This window comes from Globicephala melas, chromosome 3 (genome assembly GCF_963455315.2).
Source record: "Globicephala melas chromosome 3, mGloMel1.2, whole genome shotgun sequence".
NCBI lineage: Eukaryota > Metazoa > Chordata > Mammalia > Artiodactyla > Delphinidae > Globicephala > Globicephala melas.
This window is the reverse complement of record NC_083316.1, coordinates 124,235,616-124,250,157: the sequence shown is the minus strand read 5'-3', so window position 1 is coordinate 124,250,157 and position 14,542 is coordinate 124,235,616. Positions and strand designations below refer to the sequence as shown.

General features: G+C 41.6%; 2 protein-coding genes across 19 annotated transcripts in view; one reads left to right on the top strand and one right to left on the bottom strand.

Annotated features, from left to right (window-relative positions):
• The window catches only part of FBXO38 (F-box protein 38), a 52,316-nt gene extending 47,549 nt beyond the window's left edge, over window positions 1-4,767 (bottom strand). For 7 of the 8 annotated variants that reach the window (XM_030847388.2, XM_030847391.2, XM_030847395.2 and 4 more), the window contains exon 1: window positions 4,656-4,767. The gene's annotated coding sequence lies outside the window, so the exon portion shown is untranslated. Of the gene's footprint in view, window positions 1-4,135; window positions 4,617-4,655 lie in introns of those variants that run through there. The other variant, XM_030847389.3, reaches the window with a different exon arrangement.
• Window positions 4,768-4,904: 137 nt separating this feature from the next.
• LOC115847471 (sperm-associated acrosin inhibitor-like) overlaps window positions 4,905-14,542 on the top strand; it is an 86,245-nt gene continuing 76,607 nt past the window's right edge. For all 11 annotated transcript variants that reach the window (XR_011377347.1, XR_011377341.1, XR_011377345.1 and 8 more), the window contains exons 1-3: window positions 4,905-4,985; window positions 5,300-5,427; window positions 11,890-11,987. The gene's annotated coding sequence lies outside the window, so the exon portion shown is untranslated. The remainder of the gene's footprint in view (window positions 4,986-5,299; window positions 5,428-11,889; window positions 11,988-14,542) is intronic.

The window sequence follows — 14,542 nt, the reverse complement described above, 5'->3', positions numbered from 1 at the left end:
GTTATTTAGCACATGCTTCACCTTTTACAGCCTCACCTTTGACAACTCTAACCGTTCATGGATACCACGTTCTTGATTTCATCCTCTAAGTGAAAATCCTTCTTGGCCCTTCCCCCTTCTTTTCCTTCAGCAAATCCACACCACTTAATAATTTCCACCCTCATCTTATGACTCCACCTTTTATTGCTCCTTATTTTGCAATACTGTGGTTTTGTGTGAATCAGATTTAGTAGCTCCAGTGCACAACATACACTTGAAATTTTAAACCAATAGATTGCACCTTAAATATCACTGAGTTTATATAAAGTTCCCTTGTTTAGAACTTACAAAAATATTTACTCACAGATATGACATTATACAACATTATAGAGAGGTTAGGTTAAGTCTCCAGCAAGCCCACAAAGATCCATTTAACCTACTATGCATTAACACTACTACCAAAGGGCCTAAGTTAAGAGGACTACAACAAAAATTTAGGTGAAATTGTAACATAGTTCCCATATCACATCTAGAAATGAAAACTTGATCACAGAGCTATTTATTTGGCAGCAGGTGGAGTAGTGACTCCCCTGCTACAAGGCTTCGGTGGGAAAGGGACTTGTGGAGATGAACGTTGGGGTAAAGGATAAGACTGCCATCTTCCATCTAGGGGCTTTAACAGTTCAGGACTCATAGCTGGAGGAAATTCCTCAGTCCTCTCCAGTCCAAGTAGGTGCCCCTGGCAATATTAAGGAGATAAAAGGCTCATTCAAGGACTCAATTATTTGCCCTCACCACCATTCAAACTCTACTTAAAAAAACAAACAACAACAAAAAAACCCCACACAACTGTTTCAACTAAAGCTGGCTTCATCATCACTTAAGTGAAATACATGACTGGACTAGGCTGAGAGCATTTCATCCCAGGCACTGAGTACAGAGGCCTGGTATCCCTGTTTGAAAAGAAAACACCATGAAAGACGGAGACCTAGTGATGACGGAGTCTCTCTTATACGTGCATGTTCTCTCTCAATTGCTTGTCTTTTAGTGGGATGAGGGATAAAAGCAGGTGAGAATAGAAAACTGCCATGACTGGTCTTCTGTGTCTTGGTTTCTTCCTACCCCTATCTCCAAAATATCACCACTCACCACTTGAGAAACTCAATAAGGTAGAGAAGGTCCAAAGCAGCAGCAAGTAGAAAGAGGAAAAGAGGGAATTCCAGTTATCAACAGTAGATAAAGATGACACATAGGAACGGGCCTAGCAGAGGAGTTATGGAGGGTAAGGGAGAGGTGAGTATAAATAACAAGTGGGTATAAACATGCAGAGACTACATTTTGCAGCACTAGGTGTCATTTTTTAGGGTCAGCAAGTCCTGGAGGCTGAGATTCTAAACCTCAAAGAAATATCATTTTGAATCCCAGAAAGTTAAAAGGTGAAGAGTCCTTCACAGACTTAAAGGGTCACACAGTTCTTAATTTTTTGTGGGTCACAAACCCATCTAAGACTATGATGAAAGCTGTACATCCCCCCAAGACAAAAACAAAACACAGCCAGACTCATATATAATTTCAGGGGCTTCACAGAGACATGGAAGCTCATCCAGAGGACCCTATCCAAGGCTGGTCCCTCAATTTTTAGATGGACAAACAGAACCACAGGGTATAAGTCACTTGCCAAGGGCTTATATTGTCAGAGTTCAGGCTGGGATTCAGATTTCTCAGCCTACACTATACAACCTGTCATCAAGTCAATCCTTTGCACCTTGGCTGGCTGCCTACATTCCAGAGCTATGCCCCAGTGCTTGGAGATGCACTTCTCGATGCTCTGATAGAACTGCTGCTGACCACACCCTCCTTCACAAATTAGAGCTTGTGGTCCATCTAATTTGGCTCACACACAGTAGCCTACAGCAGCCCTGGGTCTCCTACAGTCATCCTGTGGCTGGCTGTTTAGCAGACCTTAGCCACAGGAAGCATCACTTTTGTCCTAGTGGCCCAATATGTTCTAAGTAGTAAGCCTGAATTGTTTCTGAGCATTCTTTAAACTTGAGAAACCCAACAAGGTAAGGAAGGTCCTTCTCATTAACACATAGGTGTGCTCCTCTCCTTGCAACCTGCCGGTTCAAATCTCCTCCTATCCCAAACTAGACTACACTATCCTCTACTAAGTTAATTCATTCTGGTTGCTCCCAGATTTATCCCTATCTTTTAAACCTTAACCCTCCAGGCTACTTCAACCTCTTGTTGAGGAGCACCAACATTTCCTTGCTTGCAAAAATCATTTTCCTTTTTATTCTCTACTTTCATTATAGAGGTTTTAACATGTATTGTACACAATTCTGACAATCGTTGATACCTATAAAAGTCCTATATAAACCTACTCTTTTAGTCCCTACGCACAACTTAGAAATCTTCTTACACCTGTTCCATCTTGTCAACATCCTCTTTCATCCCTGTCTTATTCTTCTAATTACTCTCTTACTCAGATCACACTGGACCCTCCAAGGTACGTGTTTGTCTCTTACTAACATACTTTATAGGGCAGCGATAAACCGACTTACCTTACAACTAATGAGAAAACTTAGGGACCTCTTCTTTTATGAAACTTTCACAATGCTGAATCAATTTCCCCATTCTGTATCTAATTAATAGCAATTTTTTAAAAAGGAGTTTCTCCAGAGAATTGTTATTTTCTATCTATTCATCAGTCCATCCAACCAACCGCTCACTCGACTACTTTTTTATTGTCTATTAGGTGCTAGGTGGTGACAAAGTCTTTCCTCCCATGAAGCTTACAGTCTCACAGTGGAGACAGATTCTACCAACAGTTTCTGACAACTCAGCCACTTCAATTACTATAACTTAAATTCCCCTTCATTAACCTCACCAAAAATATCTCTCTCCCATTTAAAACTTCCCAATGTCTTCAATCATCCTATCTGGTCAAAGGCTCCCCTGCCCTTCAGGTTTCTAACACCCTTCTTCAGTTTCTATTGGCTTCAGCTTGCTCATATCAATGTAATATTGCATGTCAATTTGACACCATTCCTCATCATAGATCTTCTATGTCTACTTCCTAGAACAGCCTCTCTTGCCTAAAGAAATGCCGCACCACATCCACCAAGCTGGTCAGATAAAAAACAAATAAGAAAACAATTATATTACTGAAAATGTCCAGGAGTCATCCAGTCCAATCTTTCATTTTCCAAGATAAGGAAAGTAAGAACCAGAGAGGTAAGCTGCCTTGCTCAAAGTCACAAACCCAGAAAGTATCAATACCAGTGCTGAAACAAGGATCCATGTCTTTAACTCTAGTTCAAGTTCAATTTTATTTCACTATGTCACTCTTCCTTACTGTAATCTAGCTTTTCCTTCTTCTCCCATTGTGTATCTTTTTTTAACTAAAGTGTGTACTTCCAGGCACACAGTCATTTAAACAAACACACAAGTCTATATTCTTTACCCAAAGAGGACATAAGAATCACAGCATCACAAATTTTAAAGAGAAAGAACCTTAGTGATAACCTAGACCAGTAATTGTCAAAAAAAGTTAAAAATTACAAGCACAGATTTTTCAATCTATATGGCTACATAATATGTACTCTCCACACCTCACCTCTTCCCTCCCCCAGAAAATCATCGCTTTATGGAGCCATTATTTTATTCTTCATTCGTGCAGACTATGGGAAAGGGGATTAAGAACCTGTGACCTAATCTAACTTATTCGTTTGTCAGATGAGAAATCTCCAGTCCAGAAATAGGAAGGTAATCCAGCAATTTAATAGCAGTTTTAAGATAAAAAACAAAGGTTTCCTATGTTTCACATTTGCGTGTTTTACACTGCTGGTATAGGTTTCTAAAACAAAGTCTTCAGGACAGAGCTTTCCACTACACAGGAAACACAGGAACCTTACGAAGTGCCAGTTGCCCTTGGCCGATTTGGCGTCTGTAAAGAAACATGGTAGACACCTCTGATAAGTCATCTCCTGGCTACACAAAATGCAGGGAAAAGATGCTTTTCTGGCCTGTCTCTAAGGTAAGATTCCTTGAAAGGGAGTTGAGAACCTGATTTTAGAGCTAGGAGGGGGATCAGAAGCATCCAACACCTTCGTTTTACAGATACGTAAACCGTGGCACAGAGAGGGTAACGGACCTGGGCAAGGTCAGAGAGTGAGTCGGTGGACGAGGTAAGTCTAGAACTCCGGGCTCCCGATCCCTTAGCTGGCCGCCTCTCAAAGATGTATTCACTGCGTCCTGCTCAGAACATCTCCTCAGTAAGCTGACTACAGTCCTTAACACACGAGCTTAAACACTGACTTAACGTTAAAATCGTGGAACTTCTGACGCCCAGAGTGGGATGGGGGTCCCAGAAGTTGGCCAGGCCAAAAGTCCCCATTTTGTTGAGAAAATCAAGACTCAGGGAGGGTTCTGTATCCTGGGATCTTGGACCAGATTCAGGCAAGGTGGCAAACCCTGTCACCAGGGCCTAGAAGGCCAAGAACCACAAACCCAATTCCGGCTCTTCGGGGAGCTCTAGGCCCGAAAGGGGCCGAAGACCAAGAGCCCGAGCGGTCGGGGGCCGCAGAGCCCCATCCAGCCGCCTCCACCCGCCGCACGCACCCCGGGCTCTGCAGTCCGCCGCCCGCCCCCGGCCCACCCGGCCGCCGCCTCACCTACGCCAGCCCTCCGTTTGTTGTAGTGGTGGAGGGAGGGAGAAACGCAACATACACTTCCCGCGGCCCCCACCGCCGGGGCGCTTCCGCTTCCGCCGCCCCTCGGGCACTTCCGGAGTGTTGGTATCCCGGGCTGGGCCCGCTCCCCATGCCCATGCTGGGTGTGGGGCGCGGGTGTCCAGGCCCGGCAGCCATGTTAAGCGTGGCGTTTCGGAGCGCGCTGGGGGCGCGTCCTTCATTCACGTGACAGCGGCGCCACGCCCAAAGCGTCTAGCGTCGGACGCCGGATAAATGCTCGTGATTCTGCGGTTTGTTTTTTGTTGGCTTTGGGTGAGTTTTCGGTTTTCGCGTTTCTCTTTTGTAAAGTAGCGAGCTAGGTTCCAGTAGCGATATTTCCAGAATTCGTTCACCTGAAAACAGAAAATCTTTTTTTTTGGGGTGGGGTGGGGCAGTTAAAGATGTCAATGTTAAATAAGCCCTTCCCTACTTTTGTGGCATTGTCTCTACACGTAATTTACAATATTTTATAGTTTCCAAAGGGTTTTCACGTCATTGTCTCATTGAAAACTCCCTGACACCGTGACGTATGGGCAGGAGTCAGTTTAACCCGTTTTTTGTTTTTTCCTTATAAAACTTATCTTCAGAGAGGATATGGACTGAAAAAAAATGCACAACCTGGAAGTTGAGAATTATGTTTTATTCAGCGCACTTGCTGAGGACTTGAGCCCGGGAGACAGCCTCTCAGATATCTCCGACGGACTGTTCTGAAGAGGTAAGGGAGGAACCAAGATATGTAGGAGATTTTGCAAAAGAAAACAAAAACAAAACGCAAAACAAAAACAGGTAGTTGAACATGAAAATATTACTGCTGATTAAAGAAAAAACAGACATGTCAAATTAGTGACTTTAGCTCTTTTTTATGTATGAGAAGATGTGAGAATCTGGGCTTATTGAAATCATTCCTTTGATATGTACCGTAAGCGTCTAGGGTCTGTAATCCTGTTTTTCTCCATCCTGACTCCCCGTAGGGTGCACCTTCAGGGACAGCTGCAGTGATTGATGGCTTGACGGCCACACCATTCTTTGCTAACTGAAATGGCAGGCAGCATTCGATGTCTACATAGGTAATTTCTCAGTGTCACACAGCTAGACAGAAACCCAGATTTTTACCCTCCAAATCCCGAGTTCTTGCCCCTAAGTACAGGTAACCCTTGAATACCTCTGGGATTAGGGGCCAAAAATTCATTTATAACTTTACAGTAGGTCCTCCGTATTGCAGTCCACATCTGCAGGTTCAACCAACCATAGAGTACTCGCTCTGTGACCTTGAGATGTCAGCTCTAAGCCTTGGGTTTGTTAGGTAAAAATGGACATCATTGTGGTACCTGCATAGCAAACCACTGCAGAATTTAGTGGCTAACACATAATTTGTTAGGATTCTGTGAGTTGACTGGGCTCAGCTGGGCAGTTCTAGATTGGGGTTTCATGCATTTGAAGTTCGATGTCAGCTGAGACTTTAGTTAACTTTGGGCTCCAATGGAGATTATATTGTAGGCACTTTAAGGTGTAAACCCTCTAGGGGCTCATCTAGAGCTATCCACCAGAGTGCCTACACATGGTCTTCTCCCTCTGGTTTGGATCTCTCAGGGCAAATCGCTGGGTTCTGATAGGGAACACTCGGAAATAGAGCAGAAAGTGAGCTGTTCCAAGCCATACAGTAGGAAGCTCAAGGACAGGACTTCATATGATCTAGCCTTGGGAGTAGAAGTTACTTCTGTCACATTTTGTTAATCAAGGAATCTCCCCAGATTCAAGGGGAGATAGGGAAGATTCCTCCTCTTAATTGAACGAGTAGCAAAGAATTTATGGCCATCTTTAATTTACCACGCTTTACCACGCTTTAATTTACCTCATTTGTTTGTTTTTAACTGTTTGTTCTTGGAGGGATGTATGTAGATTTTATTAGCACATGCATCAAAAAGGAAGGCTGGTAGCCCCACCAGTACAGTCTTGAGTCTGTACATGAATGATTCTTCACATGATTTCTTTTTAATTGTGGTAAAATACACATAACACAGTTTACCATTTTAACCAATTTTATGTGCACAGTGGCATTAAGTACCTCATTGGCATTAAGAATATTTACATTGTTGTGCAACTGCCCTGCCATCCACCTCCAGAATTTTTTCATCCCCCCTAATTGAAACTCTATGCCCACTAAGTAACAACCCCCACCTGCCCACCACAGCCCCTGGCAACCACCGTCCTACTCCCTGTACCTCATATAAGTGGACAATATTTGTCCCTGTTTGTTTGGCTTTTTTCACTTAGTATAATGTTTTTAAGGTTCATCCATGCTGTAGCATGTGTCAGGCTTTTCTTTTTAAGGCTGAATAGTATTGCATTGTATGCATGTATTATATTTTGTTCTTTCATCCATCAGCGGACATTTGGGTTGCTTCCCAAACGTCTGTTGTGAATAGACATTTGTGAATAATGCTTCAGGTAATATTAGTGTGCAGATATCTCTTCTAGATCCAGCTTTCCATTCTTTTGGATATATACCCCAAAGTGGGATTGCTAGATCACATGGTAATTTTTAATTTTTCCATAGCAGTTGCACCATTTTACAATCTCACCAACAGTGCAAGGGTTCCAATTTCTCCACCACCTTTCTCTCATTTGTGTTTTGTGAGGTAATATTTGTAATCCACTTAAAGAGTGCCTGGCACATAGCAAATATTCCGCAAAGGTTAGCAGTTACTGTTTGATTCTTCAGAAGCCTCTTTTTCTTCCTTCTTCTCAGCAGTGTTTGAAGTTGCAAGGGCTGAATTCTTAGGTTGTGATATTCTTAGCATGAAGTTCATTTTCAAAAGCATCATAAATTTTCCCAAGTTACATAAGGAAATGCTGTGAAAGGATGTTGTACGTAGGTATGTGCGTAGGGAATCGAAGTTTCAAAACCAAACACAAGGTGGTAGATTAGGCATGCACACACACAAAAGGAAAAAAGAAAAGAAAAGGCTGCATAGGAGGCTTTTATAAACATGAGGTCGGAGTGAGCATAAAGGAACAAGGCCCTTGTTTATCATTTTTAATTTGGACCATACTGTTCAAGATCAAGGTTATGTCCCAAGAAAGTGAAAAGATTTAGAATGAAACTTCAGAAACTCAAAAAGCTTTCTTTTAAATAATTAGCCTTGGTACTTCCCTGGAGGTCGAATGGTTAAGACTCTGTGCTTCCACTGCAGGGGGCACGGGTTCCATCCCTGGTCGGAGAACCAAGATCCCGCGTGCTGCGTGGTGCAGCAGAAAAAAATAACAAATAAATAAATAGCCTTACTGTGTTTTCCCTGTCACTGCTTCTAGTGCTGATCTTTTAGCCTGATCTCTAGAGGTGTGAGAGTAAATAAGTTATTTTTTTAGAAAAAATGTTGTTTGAAATGCCAAGAGCTATTTACCATCAGCCAACGTTTACTAAGAGACTACATGGGACCTGGGAATATGTTAGACAGGGCTGCAAAGATGACTAGGAAACAGTCTCTGCTCCTAGGTAATCTGGGAGACATCATCTACAAGAACACTTGAGTGAAATTTGGGAAATCCTGGCACAGTGGAATGTCAGGATGCCCAGGCAGCACAGAAGACACTGAGTGAGTCCAGGCTCTATGCAGCTACACTTGAAATAGTAATTACAGACACCCTCTTCAGCTCACTTCTCCTTCCCCCATGAGCTTCTCTGTCACTACTTCTTAGTTGTGTCTCTGTATCATCATCCTGGCTCTAGTGTCTCTCTTGCAAATTCTTATTGTTTTGTTTTGTATTTTTTTAATCACAATATCTCTCTACCAACCCTTTTAAATACATGATTATATTTAATCCCTATGAACTCTGTAAGTATTGCTTGCCCCATCTTACAGGTAATGTATCTCAGGTTCAGAGAGGTTAAGTATTTTGCTAAAGCTCACACAGCCAGTAAATAAAGATAATCATTGTGAAATTTTCCCTGTCTTACTTCAAAACCCATATTCCTCTTGTGCAATCTTATAATTTTTCCTCCAAATAACAATCTGATTAATCTTCCTAAAGCACACTGGGTAATGTGTCAATGGCTCATTTTTTCTTCAACTTTAAACCTTGAAGTATACATTTGTAACTTGTTAATCAGACTTCCAAGGCGCAGTATTCATTGGTTGCAGCCTACCATTTCAATCTCATTTTGCTTCACAAACGTCACGTCCTATGTGCACACAGGACTCACTGTTTCCCCTTACATACCCTATGACTCTCCTGACCTTGACTAAATGAGCAAGTTGCCCCCCCATAAGTAGAAGGTGAATCAACCTCATCCAGCTGTTACAAGGAAAGAAATGGAAAGTTCTGGTGAACTGGGCCCAGCTACGTGAGCCCAATACTGAGATGGAAACTGATCTCCCTTAAATTCCAAAAGTAGCAGGTAGAAAGCAGTTGTAGTTTTCAAAAGCTGGTTGCATTTTGAGCCTGACATGGTTCATTAATTCATTCAACAAATATTTTGGGGGCGAGGCATGGGACTAGGTGCAAGGGAACAATGATGATAAGTGGATATGTTTCTACCTGCAGTTTGGTAAATGGAGACAATCAAATAAACATCCAGGTGAATCAGTTTCTCAAACATAAACGGGGGGCTGGGCACACAGTTAAGTTTAGTTGAAGAAGGGATTAAGGAAAGGATAAATACACTCAATTTTTGCTTTTAAGCACTTCAATTGTTTAACAAAAAACCTTCACAAGTAAATGTTACAAGTCTATTCAATTAAACATAAATATGGCAAATGACAACTTTTCAAAATGCCAATAACATTTACAGTCTTAATAAAATTTTTATTCTCTTAAAATTCTAAATTTAAATCAATAATTAAAAATTTCAAGTTGGAAACATAAGATTCATCCATCATATTCTTTACTATGCTATATTTTCTTAAAATATAAATATTTTAAATTACAATTATTTGTAGACTGTTTCTTAACCCAAACTACAATATAGATGTGATTTATTCCTCATTTCTGTGCTTACGTTTAATCTTTTGGAGGTTATAAGACACTTACTTAAAAAATTCAATTCCCTGTACTGGGGGATTGCAGTTGCATATTGATGGGGGGGTGGCTAAGCCCCATGATTTCCCTTCTTCCCGCCCCCAACCCTTTTCCTTTTGGCTCTTGAACTATGAGAACACCTGCCTGGGGGTGGTAGCAGCCATTATATCATCATGTAGATGGAGTCTGTATGGGAGATGATGAAACCAGCATGTAATGAAATTCATAGACTAGCAAAGGGCAGAGGTGGAGAGTAAAACTCCTGGCATTGCTTAAGTCTGGGGATACTGCGGTGCTTGAATTAAGACCCACCCTGGATCCTCCTAATCACATGAACCCACACAATTCTTGTTTGACCTAAGTTTCAGTTAGATTTCATCACTCTTAACCAGAATAGTCCTAATATATTTCCTATGCTACGTTAGCCATTAATCTCCTCTATTATCCCAGACGTTCAGAAAACGTTTGTTACCCCCAAATAGCCTTGAAAGTGCTTGAGGAATGAAGGAAGATGGGGAGAGTCTAACCTGCACCAAAATGGTGGAGAATGAGGTGTCAGTATTAAAAGGTGAAATGAGGGGCTGCTGGAGAGCTCTGCAAAATTAGGGATACAGAGCAAGAAGGAACCATGAGAACGTAAATGCCCTGCGGTCCTCTGAATTTGGGAGGACACCAGACTGCCCATGGTTTGTGGGCCAGGATGTCAAATGATTTTGTATGGGTACGAAAGTGTATTTTCCAGAAGCTTTAGCTCTGGGTGACATTTCCTTGCCTTCTGCCAAGATAGTAAAGTGTTTCAGCTCCTGGGAGTACCATAACTTATTATGATACGAATAGGCTAAATAGTTAAGTGTTGTAGAGGCAGAAAAATAGCAGGGGATTGAGCTCTGGGCAGGCCTGAGGACAACCTCAGATTCAGAGGAGGGAAAAATGGCATCCAGAAAGGGTAGTGTCAATGCATGTTGTTTTTGCTTGACTTCTTTCATTTCTCCTGGCAGTAGTGCCTCAATATTCCTTTGGGGAACAGTTCTTTATCCTCTTCTAGTCCACGTAGCAGGGCTGTCTCACCCCTGGCTCCTGCAATGCCTTGTAAATCAGTCCATTTCAATTTCAGTAATAGTTAAGCATGCTTGTAGCACTAAAGACTGATTCAGCAGTCTTATCCCAACTAGTCTAATAAGCATCAAATCTTTTGTTTTGAGAAAGGAAAGTTCTCTTCTACTGAAGTTGTATCTCTAGAACTGCCAGTGTCTACCACTGCAATGGGAACGGGATGGGGTGGTCAAAGCCTGAGAATGAAGACAACCTCGAGGAGAGCATGGATGGATCCAAAACATGGAGAGAGAAAGAGTCTGGCAACATTTTTTGAGACTCCGTATCTAGCCATGCCTGAATTCAGAGATTCCTCTGGACTTTTCAAGTACAGTTGCCATGGAAATCCTCCCTGCCTCCCCCACTTCGCTTCACATCCCCCCACCCCCCTATTTAAAAATTCAGTCACTGAGTTGGATTTTCTTTTGGGTGTTATTCTTCCAAAGAAGTTCAATATGCTACATGTAGTTTCCCCACTAGAGGGTGTAGCTCACTCACTGTACCAGGAGCAAGCCTTCAGAGAGGTAATGCCGGCAGGCAGGCATTTGTTGTTAGACCTGTTGGGACGGTGCAGGGTCCCAGCCACAGAGGTCACATTGCTGATAGGGCCCTTGTCTTAGAAGACCTGGGAGAGCAGTCATGTTACCAAGTCCAAGCTCATACTGCTCACTGCATGACAGGCCAAAAAATCAAGAGACGAGGTATTGGGGCAAGGAATAGCAACTTTATTTGGGAAGCCAGGAGACCTAGAAGATGGTGGACTAGTGTCCCAAAGAACCATCTTACCCGAGTTAGAATTCAGGCTGCTTTTATACAAAAAGGGGAGGGAGTGTGACTGGTTGTTGCAAACTTCTTGGTGCCAGAATCCTTTGTGCTTCCAGCTGTCCACATAGGTCAGGTCACAATGTTCCTGTAAACTTCTAACAAGCCAATGTTATTCTCTGTTCTGCAACTTTTTATTTCTATACAAATGAAAAGTCTTATACCTTTAAAGGTCAAGTTTGGAAGGCAGAGCCTTGAGAATGGGCTATCATGTACATTTCAGGTTTTTTCTTCTCTGTTACAGTCAGATGACCAAGGCAAGGAAATGGAATAGGACCAGGGTGCCAGGTGAAGACTTCATCTCAAGAACAATGAAGCTTCCTTAATCTTAAACAAAAAAAGGTAAGGGCAAGAATGGCAGATAGATTTTGTCATCCATGCCAAATCTGATAGACACAGCATGCTTGGATTGCTATGTTGAGAAAGATTTTTGAAACCATATTCAGCTCAGTGGCGTATACTGACATTGATTTTTGATATCTGGTGTGGGCATGGAGAGAAGCCGGAGGATTGGATGTGATAGATACTTTCCATCTATGGGTAAGATGTGTCTCAGTAGGAGTACTATTGGCATTTTGGATGGGTCCCTTCTTTACTGTGTGGGACTGTCCAGTGCATTGCAGGGCCTTCATCCACTGAATGCTAGTACTACCACTCCAGTCACTGTGACAAGCAAAAATCACATCCCAACATATTTTTAAATGCCTCTTAAGAGAACAGTACTGCTCTACTTGAAAATCATTAGATTTGACTAAGAGTGACTTGACTTGGACTCACCTGAGAATTGATCTAGAGCTTCTTAAGTTCTTCAAGACTAACAGGAAAAAGTGAGGATTTTTCTTTTAGAACCTGAGTACAGACTTGTTACCAGTAGTGGATAGGAATTGAAAATGGAGATGGGAATGAAGAGTCTCTAGTAAAGGGAAGAAGATGCTTATAAGGACGGGAAGTCAGGTATAACCTGACAGCAGGTGATTAATATGTCATCCCTCGTTGGGGAAAGGGTAGAGGGAGCCTCAGCTGTTAGGGAAGGGGTATCCCATTAAACATCAGTGTTATTTGGAGTACCCCCATTCCACCTTAGCGTTCCATTGTCTTTAGGTGTTTCCTTAGGTCAGGAGTGTTGTCTTTATATGACAGTTCTCAGGGAGCTGCCACCTACTTTGTACCTCTGAATCCACTGAATAATATCAGCCACATTAAATTATTTTTGGAACAAGTTAGCATATAAGCCAATGAATGAATAAATAAATGAATAAACTGTTCCCTACCCCTTAATTTAAGAGTTCAAGTATCACCTATTTTCATATTCTTTATACCCCTGTCAACGCCCCTGCAGAGAGAAGTGAGAAAAGAGGGTTTGAACAACAGGCATGGTATTGTTGCCACTTTCAAGTTTTGCATTTGTCAAAGACCACGAGGAGCACTTTAGTTGGACAAATTGGGTTTATTATTCATCACCGCGAGGGAGAACACACATGGAAGCCATAGGGTATCTCAGTAAAAGGATACTAGGAAGGATTTACTGTAGGATTTGGGATTATTAGGTTGATTTAGGGAAATTTTAAGGAAGACTGGCTTTGCCCTGGATTGGATGCTTTTAGGAAGTGAGAGTAATTCTATGATTGGTATCTTAAAAAGTCTTATTTAGAAGGAGGGAAGAATAGCCACAGGCTAAAGTTGTAATTGGTAAAGAAGCAACAGTCACTCATATTAGCCTAGATAGGGGATGTTTGGTAGTTTGGGTAATGTTTATGTTTTGCCTGTGTTCAGGCGTAATTATGGAGTAGTATTGTCTTTGTCTTGATACATCATGGTTGCAGAGCAGCTTTGTTGGATGTTCATGTTTTGTGAAATTGTTTATGATAAACAGGAGAACATCAAGGCCTAGCTGTGAGTAGAAGGCCAAACTATAGCAATGCCATGGTCAGCTCCTGGATGTCATGGGTTGCTTTTGTCTTTCTCACATTTTATTATATTTTTTTAATCATGTTTTCTTGCTCCCTCACTGGATTGTAAACTGCACAAGGGTACAGACTTATTTTGATTACCATTGAGGACCCAGAATCTAGCCAAGTCTCTCAGTTTCATAAGCCCTTAAAGAATATTTACTGAATAAATGAATGAATTGTCCAGTTAGCCTACCAGACTGTGAGTTGCTTAAACTCAGGGGTCACTCAGTTGCTTAAACTCAGGGGTCCTACTCAGCTCTGTATTTCTAAAAACAAACACAATTCTGGTGCATCTCATTAAATATATCTTGAGTTAAAGAGGAGCTTTCCATAGGATAAGATTTATTGATTTTTTAAAAATAAGAAAATACAATGAATTCCGCTTTTTGAAGGAAAGATGATGCTTGATTCAAATCGGTTCACTCATGACGAACAAAGGAAAATCACTTCACATTCAAGATTTTTTGACCTTCTGACATTTTCCACTGTGTTGAATTGTAAGAGTGAGGTGCAAAGCTCTAAGAGAAATTGATATAAATATTTAGTGACAATTTGTATGAAATACAACCTTTCTTCCTTCTACTCTGGCTGTACTATTATAGGGATTTTAAGCAAGGACAGGTCTTGATCTGTAAACTCTTAACTTAAAAATAACCCGGAACTACAAAGATTTGCCTCTCCCCTCAATACCCCCTTCACTCTGGAGACCCTTCTAATTTGTAATCATGGTGAAATATTATTAGCACTTTTAGCAAATGTATAAACTTGTATGTGAAGTAGGGGGAAGGGAAAACAATGACTCTCCTGAAGAACCATGGGAAAATCTTTTCACTTTTCTGAACCGGAATTTTCTTATTTGTAAAATCACCATAATTATGGTCATTTTGAGTACCTACTGAGATGGGCTCTTGGAGGCTCATAGTGAAAGTGCTCTATGAACTACAA